Below are 15,335 nucleotides of genomic sequence, written 5' to 3' on the forward strand. Positions count from 1 at the left end.
GACCCACTCAATCCTCTTAAGGAACAGCGGTCTCCAGCACCCTCCAGGACATAACTCTAAATATTTTGGCAAGAGACAGTCCTGTTTGTTCACACAACCATTCCCCATAGGATGTGGATTCCATTCACTTCCCCTTTTCTGAGTACCTGCCCATTGGCTGCACCTTCCTGAAATGCAGAATTTAGAATCAGCCCTGCCCCTGGAGACCCAGCTCCCTTCCTATGCCTTCACTAAGCCCTACCTGAAGTTCTCAGCCCACTCTGCCTGACCCCAGCTCTTACCTCACCTATCTCTCTTGTCCCAGTCTCGAGTGTTGCTCCATTTCTAAGTAGTTCCCATGAGATCCCAGCAGGGAGGTATTTCTTCCCCTCGGGGAAAGAGCACTGGTTTGGACTAAGGCAGACCTGACTCCAACCATGAGCTCAATCGCTGACCCCGTGCGACCTGAGATGAGGTACTTTACCTCTCTAAGTGCAACTTCTCTTCTGAAATGGGAACAATAACCTCTTCCTTGCCAAGTGCTGTGGTATTGAATAAAGCCCCCAGACAATGCCTGGCCCAGATATACACTTAACATCACCCCCTTGTCCCTTCCAGGGGGGATCCCAGTGATGCCAACTTCCCTCCAACCCGAATGGAATGAATTTAGCAAGCATCTGCACAACCCTCTATCAAGGGCTCTGCTAAAAGCAAGATTCATAATGTCTAATGTGTTCCCTTCATCTGCTAATTTAATAATTCTGCTAAAATATGAGCTCGTTTGGTCCACAATCTGCTTCCCAGAGGCCTAATGCCTCCTATTGCTCATGACTTCATTAGCTCTCCAGTGTACACATTCTCTACCCGCTCTTGTTTTTAAGAAAGGAAAGCTGGATATGATCAACTGTAATGGTCCCAAGCTCCCTTCTTTTCCCCCTCCCCTTCATGCCTCTCCTTCGGAAGATGAGAGTAAACATGTTCTCTCCTGCCTTCTGGTTTTTCCTTGCCTCTCCACTTTGGCTGTGGAGATGGGGTTGTGCCCATTGGGCCACAGTATGAACATCCAGGAGGACCAAGGGTTCAAATTGTAAGGATACAGAATTCAGGTGAGTGTGAGGGGAGGCTTTCCCTGCAAATTGCGCTTTCCTCAAACAAGCAACATGATGCATAGTTGTGAGTTCCTTGGGACTGAGACACCACATGAAAGGTGTCAGGAATCCTTTAGGGCAATGCCTTATTTTTAAATTTTTTAAGAGATACGACTTTTACCCCTCTTCACTTCCCCAGCTACCTCTGGACTACACTTCCATCACTTTCTCAGCTCTTGCCTCACTAGCCTTGGGCAACAGAATTTTTAACCTGGTGTCTGTGAATCCCTAGGGGATTGATTAATGGACTTCAAGGAGTCATTTATCCTCATGAAATTGGATGCAACATATTCTATGTATGTTCATACATTTAATCTCAAAGCCTTTATCAAAGTCTCAAAGGTGTCTCTGGTCCAAAAAAGATTAAAAGCCAATGCTATAAAACAGTGGTAGGTAAAAGGCCAGATCAGAAATGGCTTTGAGGGCTATAGGATCCCAGCTACTCAACTCTGTTGCTGTAGTGCAAAAGCAGCTGTAAGCAATAGACACATGGATGTGGCTGTGTTCCCATAAAACTTTCTTCCTATAAGCAGGCATCTGGTCAGATTTGGCCCACAAGCCATAATTCGTTGACCCCTGCTACAGGTAAAAATTATTGTTTTGAGAGGGAGTTTACACTAGGTAACCCTTTAGATTCCTCCCAACTCATTCATTTATTCACTTATTTTATTACATATACTGAACCCTTGCTGTATGCTAAGCCTTATAATAAGTACAACAGAAAAAAAAGAGTAAGAAACAATCACTGTCCTCAAGAATTCTACAGCTTAACTGGAGAGACATGCATGGAAACAATTGTCAGTCAGTGTGATAAGAACTGTAATAGAAGCTTGTACAAGAGAGTAGTGGCTTAAAGAAGACCAAAGATGCTTGATCCACAGACACAAGGATGAGGAGAATTTTCCAAATAGGTGACTGGGAGGGCACTCCAGGTAGAGGAAGCAGTGAATTCAAAGGCACTGAGACATGAACTATGTTTGGGTAAGTGTAAGGTATGCAGCCTAGAACTAGATTGTGGAGTGTAGGTAGACGTCAAAGGTGAGGGGAAGCTAGAGGAAAAGACAGGGTGATATCATAAAGGTCTTTTAATCCAAGCTCAGAAATTTAGATTCTATTCTGAGGGCAAAAAGGAGCCACAAAAGGATCCAATGACTGACAGCTAGTTCTTTAGTGAAGTTGTAGCTCCTAAGTGAGCATATATATGTAATTTCTCCTCTTCTCTTCTTCTGACTTTGTTAGATTTGGTATTTACTCAAGTATTACTACTACAGGTCCTTTGATTTCCCTAATCCAAGCCAAATTGCACAAAGCCAAAATTTGGTAACGGTATTAGTCTTCTCATCCTGCTATGAAGAAATACCTGAAACTGGGTAATTCATAAAGAAGAGAGTTTTAATTGACTCACAGTTCTGCCTGGCTTGGGAGGCCTCAGGAAACTTACAATCATGGCAGAAGGCACCTCTTCACAGGTCAGCAGGAGACAGAATGGGCGCCAGCAGGGGAAATGCTAGATGCTTTTAAGGCCATCAAATCTCATGAGAACTCACTCACTATCACGAGAACAGCATGGGAGAAACCGCCCCCATAATTCAATTACTCCCCACCAGATCCCTCCCATGATATGTGGGGATTATAGGGATTACAATTCAAGATGAGATTTGGGTGAGGATACAGCCAAACCTTATCAGTGAGGGAGGAATTTTCCTCCAAATGATTGTAAAGGAAACACATCTTGCTGCAATGAAAGCCCAATCTTCCTTCCTTCCCTCCCTCCTCCCCACCCATCCTCCCTTTCTTCTTTCCTCTCTCGCTGTCTCTTTCCCTCTCTGTCTTTCATTTTGGCCTTTTACCAATTGAATTGGGGAGCTCAGAACAAGGCTAGCACAAAGTCACCAGGAAAATGTCCATAAAAATGTAATCAGAAGGAAGCAGTCCCATTAATAAGAGCACATAACTTACTGGGACAACATTATGTGCTTTTAAGACTTTGATGTGAGTCTTTGCTTCTCTTTCAGGAGTATCTTCATTTAAAAAGGCTCCTAATCTTGGAGAGGTGTGGACAGAGGTAGAGGCAGGAACCTGAAGCTATGTAATTGTACTGACCTGTGACTACTTATGGGCAGTCTAAATCTTGAGATACGATAGGAAAAAATATAGCAACCACTAAGTGTAGCTACAAGCCATACTGTCTCCTCTTTCCTCAGCTGGTCCATTTCCAACAGGAATCTAGGATATCAGATCCTCATGCTATTTCATACTTTAATGTATTTCTTATCTAATTGTTGGCTCCATCAGGGTATGGGCTGTGTCTATCTTACATTTCCAGTGCTCATCATAGCCTTGCACATAGTTGGTACTCAATTCATGTGCAGCCTGCCTAACCCCATTAACTTCTAGGGCCAGTTTATGACTTTAAGATCTTAACGAAGCACAACCCACAGGCTTGAAACTCTAGCATGTTGCGGGGGTGAAGATCTGGAATGCCCGCTGCACCCCTCCCCTTCCGGCTCTCCATGGCTAATTCTTCAATTACTCATTAAGGCTATTTATCAAGAGTTTCCATTTCTATTTTCTAGGCATATGGTAGGATTGCTTTTCCTCGTCTTCTTGTTATTGGAGGTATCATGTGACTAGTTCTGGCAAAATGATTGCAAGTAAGAGTAATCATGTGACTAGTTATAGCCAATAGATTGTGAGCAAAAGTAACTATGTGACTAGTTCTGGCCAATGAATTGTGAATAAAAGTATCCATGTGACTAGTTCTGGCCAATGCAGTACAAATGAAAGTGTTACTTCTGGGCTAATGGCTAGAGTGAGACCCTCTTCTCTCTAACGTAGTGACTGGCCATGTTCAATGCTCCATCAACTTACATGCTTGAGTGACTAAAATGAACAGTTTCCCTGCCAACCCACGTAGACATGTAGCATGAATGAGAAATAAACCTTTGCTGTTTTCAGCTACTGAGATCTGGGACTTGTTTGTCACCATAGCACAACACAGCCTTAATCTATCTTGTCATCCCCTTCTAATTCCTCTTTTTTCTTCCACTTGGTCCAGCATTCCAAGATCTCTTCTTTCCTTAGTTTTTTATCTCACAAACTTGATCTTCTCTTCTCCATTCAATTATCCATTTCTGTAACAAACATTCCCTGAGCATCAGGTCTAAGGAGACAGAATATGAAGAACTGGAGAGATGAACCAGACATGCCCTCAGGAACTCACAGTCTGGTGGACCCTGCCCTGGCCTGGGCAGGTCTCCCCACTCCTGGTAAGTCCTGTCTGTTAATCCAATGCTCTATTCACTGGCCATCTGGCTTGTCCTTGAAGAGGAAGGTCAGAAAGCTACTTACTACCCCCACCGTGGTCTTCCATCACTACCAGGACCTCCCTTGGAAGAACTTCCTTGACTGTGTGGCTGGATGTCCCAGGGGCCTGGATCCACACACAGAGCACTCTAAAATCCCACTGTGAGGCCCTGTGGCAGAGTATGGAGCTGCCTGTAAAGTCTTTGATTCTTTTATTGGTAAAGAAACCAAAATACAGAGGGGCAGCAATGATGTACTCAGGTCACGCAGTATCAGGATCATAGCGTCTGGGACTAGAATTTAAGATTCTTCTGCCCTTGAAAGAAAGAATTCTGGTCTTCAGCCTCAGTCTACTCTCATAAAAATGAAAAGATTTCCAGAAAGCTGTAAGAAGCCATCAGACCCATGACCTTAAGAAGAAAGCCACAGGGATGTGTGGGTAGGGGAGTAGGAATTGGGAAAAAGAAGATAGTCTCACTCATGGGAGGGGCCAGAAGAGGGGCTAGTGTGATGTCACTAATGAGAGTAAAATGAGGAAGGAGCTTGGCCCACCTAAGCCATTCTCCTGTCTCCAAGCAGGTGAGTCTACACCCCTCTGGGCTACCACCCCTCACCTCATGCTGTCTCCTGAAAAGGACTCTTCCCCTGGACTGAAACAGGCTTGGCACATCACCTACAGGTCTCTGGGCAACCAGGTAAGTCATCTCCCTTCAAAGACCTCCAACCTGAAATGAGTGCATTTAGATTCGAGGAGGGAGGACAGGAGTGGGGCAAGAGGGCCAGATTTGTGTATTTCAGCTCCTCATACTCAGTGTCTTCCTTGTGGTGGCCACAGCCCTGGCTTAGGTACCCTGTCAACCTGCTCCCCTGGCCCCTGGTTGCCTCTTATTACTATCATTCAAACAGGGGAAAAGTTATGTAGCAAGGTGACCCTGTCCCTCAGTTCTGAGGTGGATGGGGAGGCTGCAGACTAAGCAATTAACACACAGTTGGGAGTAAAGGTGCCCAGGGAAATTTCCTGCAGAAGCCAAGCCTGGCAGACGGGAAGGCTCAGCAGGAGCAAGGCAGTGAGGCGGGGCACGGGGCTGGGAAAGCCATGGGCAGCATCTTTGCACTTTGCCTACTTTTTCTCTGTCAAGAAGCCATCATGGTGAGGGCAGTGGGGGCCAGGGAGAGGGAAGGTGCGGGGTGCTGGAGAGAGAGGAGCAGGACCCAGACCTGGAGAGAAAGGTCATTCTCCTCTGGGTTCTTTCCTGAACAGGGACAGTCACTACAGCCCTTGGACTCCCAGCCAGACCATGGGCCTCCTGGCTGGAGGAGCAGACTTCGAGGAGCTCAAGAGGCTTCTAAACTCACAGCACACACAACATGTACATGCAACATAGCAACAGCAGACGTGAATCACATAGATTGGCAAACAGCAACACACAGCACCATGGCAGGCACACATGCTCAGCCACACGCACCACACACAAGCAGCAAGAAGTTCACAAGCACGGTCACACACGCAGGGGCACACAATAGCACATGCACACACACACAGCAATTGCACCCAGGATTTCTTCCACATTTTTCCAAGAGGAACTGGAGTCTGGAAGCCAACTTCTCAGAGAGAGACTCCTCACTTCCCTGCATCCCTTCTGCATGACTTTACTCCTAGAAGCCAGCATGGGCAACTGTGAGCCTTACTCCAAAGAGACTGACCAAGCACGGGACCAGGTGTCCAGAGACACAGGTCCATGCCTGGCTCTGCAGCCCTCTGTCTGGGAGACCTTGGGCAACTCATAATGACTCTGGACACTTTCCTCATCTGTCCAAAGAGTAAGATAAGAATAGTGCCTATTCATGCGATCTCTATTAGGTCTGTAAAAGCACTTTGTAAGTTACAGGCTACATAGAGATATGACTCCCCAGACTGGGGTGCAGAGCCCCACTCTCAGGCACACACAGCCCTCCAATAACACCCTGCTAGGCTCCTAATAACATTCCAGCCAATGAGGTCTGATCCTCGTTACCCTCAATACAAAAATCCATACCACAAAGACCTTCTCATTCTAATTTTTGCGTTGTGTCTAACACTTGCTCGTGTATTCATTCATTCAGCAGTTACAGGATGCTTGATACAAGGTGCTATGTATGATACAAAAATGGGCAGTGCCTGACTTTGCTCTCAGGCAGCTCATGGTCCAGCTCAGCATTCTCCATCCTGGTTATTGGTTAGAATCCATGGCCTGGAAAGCTTTTTAAATGCCTGGGCCCTATCCCCCAAGATTCATAGTCATTTGATCTAGAGTGGGGCTCAGGCATCCATGTTCATTAAAATCCCCCTCCCCACCCCATCCGGTGATTCTAATGTGCAGTCAAGACTAATATCCATCCAACTAGTGGATAAATTAGACATACACCAAAAGACAGAATGGGACATTTTACAATGGATGAACACACAATAATAATAGCTAACATTTACTGAGTCATTTTTTGCAGGTGCCTAGCACTGTGCCAACTCATACATTAGCATATTTAGTCTTCCCCAAAACCCAGTAAGGCAGGCCCCATTCTGCTCATTTTACAGATGAATAAATGATGCTCCAGAGATGAAGTAAAGTACTCAAGGCAAGACTTACTAAAGGTAGCATTTTTGCTGAAAAAAAGACAGAATTTTGCCCTGGAGAGACAGAGAAATGGAAGAATGGGCGTGCTCTACGCCCTGGCTGTCTGTTAGAATCCATGACCTGGAATGTGTGGGGGCACAGTCAGTGGCCCTGCTGAGTGGGGCACTAGAATCCTGAAGGGGACTAGTGGGAGCTTAGGTCACAGGGGCTGGTCGGGGTCAAAGGATGGGAAGAGAACATTTTATGGCAAATAAAAGGTAGAGCTACTTTACCCAACAGATAGCAATTATGTACCCCTTGTTATTATCCCTGGAAGTGGCAGGGATGAAAATACAATGTCAAGATAGAATCAGGGACAGTGGACCCAGAAGGAGTTTACTGAAGGGGAGGGGAGATTATCCTTAACTTTTTGAGCGCTGTAAAATAGAAATCAGCCACCATACATCCTCTATTCACAAGCAACCAAGTGTTAAAAAGAGAGCTTTGAACTGGGGGTCAAAGGCCAAATTCCATATTTTTTCCTCTCTTAGCCTGGGCTTCATCATTTGTAAAATGAGGGCAGGGATTGTTGTTTCTCAGTGGTTTTCACACTGAGTTCTGGCAGCCAGTGTCTCAGGGAGAAGCTGGTGAAGGTTGAGGGGTAGCAAGTGGGGATCTCTAGGCCTCATCCCCTCCAGCCGGGTAGCTCTGCCTTGCTTGGCTTTACACTCTGGCTGTCACAGAAAGTTTCCTTTGGCCTGGAGGTTCTGCAGCTAAAACAGTTTGAAAATGCAGCTTTGACTTCTAGTTAAAGATGGTTTTATCTCCTTTCTCCTCTAGAAGCCCCTAAAATGATAGCAAACCCTGCAGGGGCTCAGGCCTTGAAGACACCAGGTGCAGAGAGGTGAGAATGACACCTGGAGCTGCAAATGAAGATGAAGTGGAAGTCTGAACAGAAATCAGTGGGAGCCTCGGGACCTCCTAAGTCACAGAACTCTTCACTGCCATTTATCGTGGGGGAGAAATTGTGATAAGCGGGGGGTGGGGGTGAGATTAAAATGCCAGTATGCTCTTCAATGGCAGGCACGGGCTCCCCAGCCAGCACTCTGCCCTATCCTTTCCACAAATTTCACTGCTAAACACAAAACTTCCAATCAACTTTTCATAACCACTCATGTGTTTGAGAAGAGATATTTTAGATGTGCGCTGGGTATGCTTCCAGGCGTTTTCCATATAGTAACTTTTCTCATCCTCCCAATAAGTCTGTGAAGTAAGTTTCTATTTTGTTCCCATTTTACAGATGAGTACTTTAAAGAAGGAAGAAGCCAAGCCCAAGTACAGTTAGCCATAGAACTGAGCTCCATGCCTATGCACTCTGCCTCTAGACTGATGCAGGGCAGGAGAGCCCCAAAATTGGGGCTTAGACCGGAAGAGTTCTTGGCTTCACTCAGGAAATAATTCAAGGGTGAGTCAATGTCAGACAGCAACTTTTATTGAAATGGCTGTGTACGGCAGCAGCAGAGGTATTGCTCCTTGCCGAGCAGGGCAACACCATAGGCAGCATGCCCAGAGTAGAAGCTCAGAGGCAGGGCTGCAGTCATAGTTACAGTCCACTTTTTATTATATGCAAATTATAAAGCAGATTATGCAGAAATTTCTAGAAAAAGGATGGTAACTTCCAGGTCATTAGGTCATTGCCATGGGCAGGGATGGTAAAATCCAGGTGTTGCCATGGCAATAGTAAACTGACATGTCACACTGGTGGGTGTGTCTTATGGAAAGGTGTTTCCGTCCCATCCCTGTTTTAGCTAGTTCTCAATTTGGCTTGGTATCTGAGCCCTGCCTCCAGAGTCAAGTCCTGCCTCCTGCCTTAAGACCACCATACTATATGCTATACCACCAAGACAGAGAATAAGTACAACAAACGTGAGTGGAGGACCCAAGGAAAAAAAAGAGATAATACTAAAAAATAATAATAATAAGACTTACAGAAAAACTCTAATAAATAATCTAAAAGAGATAGAAAAGATATTGCATTCATAAACTTGGAATAGAATGCTATGAAAAAGGAAAAATGAGAGAACCAGAAAGAGCTCTAGAAAATTGCAAGTAAAAATGTGAAATAAATACACAACAAATATTGTAAAATAGTGTCAAAGGAATCTACAAAGTAGATCAAAGTGGCAAAGACATGGAAAAAATAAGAAAATATGATGATTTAAAAGATTTGGGTAGCTTTAAAGGATTTGGTAGATTGCGTTGATTGCCTGATTCTTCACTCATCACAATATCCAAACCTTTTGCCAAGTGACCTTGCAGCTCCTCTCATTAAAGAAGACATTGACTTTGGGTTTCCGTAGTCTGATTTGCTTTGGGCCACTGGATGTTAGTGGATGGGATGTGACTAAAGGGTTGGAAAGCTTTTATATGGTTGGGCCTTCACTCTTTCTACTCTGTCATCTCCATGAGAAGAACATCCCTGGGCTAGCCCACTGGTCCCACCAGGAAGTTGTGAGACATTTGGAGCAGAGTCAAACTCCCCCTGCCAACACTACCCTACATCAGCCATCCCCTACTCTGCTCACAGAGGTGTGGGTAAGCCCGTCAACTCTAGCAATGCCAATCAACCAAGTTCAACATAAATTAGTGTCCCTCAGGCAACCACAGATCTGTGAGTATAAGTAACCACATCTTAAGCCACTGAGTTTGGGGATGGTTTGTTATATAGCATTATTGTAGCCATGGTTAACTCACACAAGTATTAATCCAGGAACAGGTCCCCAATTAACAGAGAAAATACAACAAAGGGAATTATCAAAGAAATAATTCAAGTTAGTTTCCTAGCACTAAAAACTATGAACCTTCAGATTAAAGGGCCTACCAAGTGGTCAAAACAAGATAAATCCACTCCAAAACAGATTATTGTAAATTTTCAGAATATATAGACACAGATATGATTCTAAACGCTTCTATAAAGGAAAGTAACAGGTTTCATACAAAGAACTATGAATCAGATGGTTGTAGGACTTGTTGAGTGCAACGCTGGATACTGGGCAACAGTGAAACCCTGCCTTCTAAATTCTTGGGGGAAACTAATCTCAATAGAGAACTCTACAGCTAAACACATGATTAAAACATAAGTTGAGACTTTAAATATATTCTAGATGTGTAAGGATTCAGAAAATTTACTTTGCAGAGTACCAGAGGATATGCTTCAGCAAAAATGAGAAGTAAACCAAGAATATAGAATCCAGGGGATTCAACGCGGGAGAGTAGCCGAGGAAATTCCCAGGACGTGAGCTTTGCAGCAGGCATAGAGTAACAGGACAGATTGAAACAAGAAACCCAGAGCTCCAGGAGGGAAGACTCCAGGGAAAGAGGAGAGACTGATAGATGTTATGATGTAAGACAAAACTTACGAAAATAATCCTAATAATAATGGTATGGCACATATAACGCAACATTTGGAAACATTTAAGAAAACTATGCAATTGAAAATATGGAGCAATTATTACCTCTGGGTATATTTATCAGGATAGTTGATGTTAGATGTCGCAATAGATATAAATGTTTATTTCCCTTTGTATCAGAATCTGATAAGGAGGCAGTCCTTCATTTTGTATTTGTACAGCATGGAGCCCACAGCCTGTACAAGCTCCTTGCTAGAGAAGAGAGAGGTGGAAGGGCCACATGGGCTCTTAACTGCCTCAACCCGAAAAGATCATTCTAGTCACATGGCCCTAACTTAACTAGAAGGGAAGCTGAGGAATGTAGGGGAACAGGTAGATATTCAATGGGCACTACCTGTGTTCACCACACTGAAGGGGGAAATGTATGGGAAAGAAAATGTAATCATAGCCCATTGCTTAACTCTAGAATGAGCCTCATTTATACATTTATAATAATGGTCTTGGTTTGACTAAAAGTTGCAATAGGACTACATAAGGAGGAAGGGGACAGAAAAGTGAGTAATAAAGCAAAATCTATGTCTATTGTAGCAGGAAGTCAATAGAGGATGTCTAAAACTGACAAAGCAGAAATAGCAGAATATGCATATTATTTAGAAATATGAACACACAGGGCAAAAGAAGCAGTTGAAAGGGTTAAAAATGTGTTGTCCCAGGACAGCAAGAGTAGCAGTAGGAAGGGTGGTGGGGAAAGATGGTGCTTTTTAAAGTCTTTTGGCATTAAAAACATTGTTAGTTTTTCACATATCTTATTTGGACAATTTTTAAGGCAAACAAAAAATTAATGATAAAAACGCCCTGCATTCTCTGTTCATTAAGACTTGTTCAGTTCTGACCTTCTAAGGTTTTTTAATTCTAAGCATCCATTGTGTAACAATGCAGATGCATCTGAACACAAACTGTCATAGGCCCCGGCTTGGAGAAGTCAAAACAAAGGTCACCATGTTGTTCTGAGCCTCAAGGATCTTTGTGAGATCTTGTACTACGAACTGCAGTCAAGGGGATCTCGAATGGGCGAGACCTGATCCTGGTACCGGTGAAACCTCCTGAGTCCCCAGGGACCGTGTCAGACTAGGCTCCAGCCTCCCTGGGGTCTTTGAGAGAGAACATGGCTAGTTCTGCCCCACGGCCCCCTGGCAGGTACTATGGGCATCAGCTGTAATGAGAAGTGACAGGCGCAATTGCTGGGGGAACATCCCAGCTTAGAGCTCAAGCTTCCCAGAGTAGCTGGGGGGGCTTTTCCAGCTGTCAAGAGGGTCCCCAAACACTTGGAGGCTGCAGTCAGTCTGGTTTCCAGCATTAACATCTCATTAGCATGGGCTGAGGCCAACCTGGGGCCTGGTCAACAGCCCAGCTTTGTGTGGAGGGAGGGGAAACCAAGAACCCAGGTGGACAGAGGGGAGGAGTTTAGCAGTCTCACCCTGCTCCATCGTCCAGTCCAGCATTCAGAAGCAGCCATACAGAACCCTACGTTCAGCCTGGGTGCAGACACTGCCTCCAACCTCCTCCCCAAGCACTCTCCTAGTATGGCAAGAGAATAAACTGAAGTCCCTAGAGGCCAAGGGGCTCACCTAAGTGGTCATATCCTACAGTTTTAAGTCTGGAGCATTTCTCCTTACAGTTTCTCTGTCTGGAATATTCTTCACCCATTTCTTCAGCTAAATCCTACTGCTCCTCTAACGTCTGGCCTTAGTTTTGCTGCCTTTTGAAGTCAGTTGACTCTAATTAGGTCACCCCATTTCTGGACAATAGGGGTACAAATGCCACTCACCTGACAGAGAGAACATGAGGCTGTGAAAACGTTTTGCATACATTCAGAAGGGATTTTCAGTCATTCCCACCCATTCTCTTTGGACTTATTGACTCTTACCTGCCAGGAGGAAGGGCAGTTAGGGAGCTGTAGTCACCAAACATAGGAGGAGGGGATCTGAGTGCCCACCCCATCTCCATTCAAATGAACCTGGACCACTTCTCTCCAAGTGCCCAGAGAAGGAAGGTTGGTCAGCTGGTGCAGAGAGGTGTGTATTGGAGAACAGCAGGGCATAGCTGGAAAGAGGGGACCTGGATTCAAAACAGGTTTTGTGACTGCTGCCATAGAACCTCAGTTAGTCCCTTCCTGAGCTAGTCCCTCAACTTCTTTGACTGTGGAAGGAGGGGCCAGATGTGACATTCTCTTGGTGCTTTTCCTGCTATGACAGTCTGTGACATGGGGCTTTCTTTCTTTTCTTTTTTTTTTTTTTTTTCTGAGGCAGGGTATCTCTCCATTACCCAGGCCGGGGTGCAGTGGTACAGATACAGCTCACTGCAGCCTTGACCTCCGGGGCTCAAGCAATCCTCCTACCTCAGCCTCCTGTGTAACTCAAAGTAGAGGCACACACCACCACGCCTGGCTAATTTTTGTATTTTTTGTAGAGACAGGGTCTCACCTCTTGCCGGTGCTGATCTCAAACTCCTGGGCTCAAGTGATCTACCTACCTCAGCCTCCCAAAGTGTTGGGATTACAGGCGCGAGCCACTGCACCTGGCTGAGACTTCTTGATACCCATTTCCGCTGATACTGAGATGCCTACAGCTGATAGGTCTCTGGCTCCATCCTCCTGTTTCCAGGCAAAACAGCCCTTGGGAGATTCCAGAAAGCCATCAACTTTGAAGACTACAGGAGCCCTCCCAAGGAAATGTGTTTAGGAGACCTTCTATAATCATGCCATTTCCTGGGTCCCTCTGCCAGTGGGGAAATTCTCCCAGTAGCAGATTCTGCAGACAGCAGAGACACACTCTATGCCAAACACTAGGCACCGGATGGATGAGATAATCATAAATCCACAAACTGCAACAAGATAACATTATCATTAGATGAAGTTAAATTATTAATTAGCACCTCCAAAAAAAGACCGGCACCACCTGGGCTTGAATCTTGGAAGCTGTCTTTCTGAAAGCGAGAGAAACATCAAAATAGCTTATCAATGCTCTGTGGTGTGGGCATGGCCTATGGTTCCCAGAAGCCTGATGGTCAGAGGTCCCACCAGGCAGGCCTGCCCCACCTGCCCTCTTTTTGCAGTGGTGCCAGAAATAGCCAGTTTGGATAATGTTACTAGGGAAAGGGAAGCAGCTGATGCGACCCATTTTTATGACTGGAGAGACTGAGGCAAAGGACAAGGCAGAAGGACCACAGAAGATGGCTCAGGGTGGGCTGAGGAATTTGTATACTGGGTTGGGAAGGGGTAGGTCCTCAGATCGCCTGCTTGTTTAAGGACTAAGGAACATTCATTGTTCAGTGCACTACTATTTCGTGCCTACTATGTGCCAGGCACCAGGAATACAGAGGAAAAAGCCATAATTCCTTATCCTTGAGCACAATGTCTGATGGGCTAGTCTGATGAATCAGCTGTTTCTCCTCTCCACCTCCCCAACCTCAAGTCCTAGGACTTAGCCTCTTTATCATCAGCCTTGTTTCCATCATTGTCATCATCATCCACTACCACCACCAACTCCTACAACCCATATTTATTCATTGAATCCTGGAACCACAGCAGCTTAATGATGGGGGAGGAGGCTTTAAAGACCATCTTTCTAGCCAGGGCATCAATCCTTGCTACGGAATTCCATGTGAATTGTGATCCAGCAGAACACTCCCAGCAATAAGCAGCTTACTCACTGCCTCATAAATCAGCCCATCACATCTCTGGAGAGCAATTCCTCACTCATTCATTTATTCATTCATTCAACAAGCATTTACCAAGCATCTACTAGGAGCCACCTCAGTACTAGTTCTTGGAGGTATCTAGAAAAATGTGACCCAGTACCTTCTTTAAAAAGCTCTCAGGACGATGAGAAAGGCAAACAACCAACCATGCAATGACAATCCAGTGTGGTCTGGAGGTTGAGCGCTCATTCCACCCCAGCACTGTAGACGTCTGATCTCGATTGCTCTGTGTACAGAAGCCGTGTGAGGCGGAAGCCATCGCTCTCCCCGTCTCACAGGTGAAGAACTTCGGCACAGGAAGATTAAATAACTTGCCCAAGCTTAGTCAGCTGGAAAGTAGAAGGGTCAGGATTTACACCTAAGCTGTCTGACTCCAGAGTTGTGTCCTCCGCCCCTTATATGAAATGTGTCATCCTCTTGTTGATTGATGTAGGCCAGCCTGCCAATCAGCCCGCAGTCCTGAGCACCGATAGCGTGCTGTGTGCAGGTCTCTGTGCTTCAGGGTTGGGGAGCTCTCACCCTGAGGCATCCTGTGCTCCCCTGGGCTCACAATGGGCAGATCACTCTGGATCCAACAGGACGTGGGTGTCAGCTTGGATGGAGATGGAGACAGAGACAACTCTGTGTTCCACATGCTTCCTCCACGTGCCCTCCAAATGGCACAGACCACATGGCCCAAACTCTCCTCCAGCCCCAGTATCCACCCTGGCTCCAGTCAAATGAGGCCTGAATAATTCATGGCCAATGCGCATGGCCCGGTCCTGGAGCAGCTTTCTGGTGGCTAAATTGGAGAGCAGGGTGGAGGCCAGGGCAGCTGGACCTGGGAGGGGGCTGTGATAGGGTTTTGAGAGCCACTAACAGCCAGGAAGGGAAGAGTAAACAAGGCCTGATGAATTATTCAGCCAGGCAGCTGCTGATGCAGCCTGGGGGTGGCATGACAATGTGCTAAACGGGACGTCACCACTCACCAGGGGCCAGCCTGGCGCGTCCACTGTGGCCAGGCTCTGACCAGAGCCCAGAGGGCAAGAGGAAACTGGAGAAAGCACAGTCACAGCCCCTACCTAGGAGAGTGGCAGGGACCAGATGGCGGCCAGAGCCAGACCAAACCTGCATCCTGGTCATGGGTCTGCTGAAAGTACAGG

General features: G+C 45.8%; 1 long non-coding RNA gene across 1 annotated transcript; it reads left to right on the top strand.

The window, feature by feature from the left end:
- Nucleotides 1–4,980: 4,980 nt before the first annotated feature.
- Nucleotides 4,981–14,125, top strand: LOC139359558 (uncharacterized). Its single transcript, XR_011615611.1, has 5 exons — nt 4,981–5,128; nt 7,865–7,928; nt 8,325–8,950; nt 10,221–10,427; nt 12,904–14,125. It is a non-coding gene; the product is annotated as an uncharacterized lncRNA (long non-coding RNA).
- The last annotated feature ends 1,210 nt before the right edge of the window (nt 14,126–15,335 follow it).

The sequence above is a fragment of the Macaca nemestrina genome, chromosome 17, assembly GCF_043159975.1.
Source record: "Macaca nemestrina isolate mMacNem1 chromosome 17, mMacNem.hap1, whole genome shotgun sequence".
Lineage (NCBI taxonomy): Eukaryota > Metazoa > Chordata > Mammalia > Primates > Cercopithecidae > Macaca > Macaca nemestrina.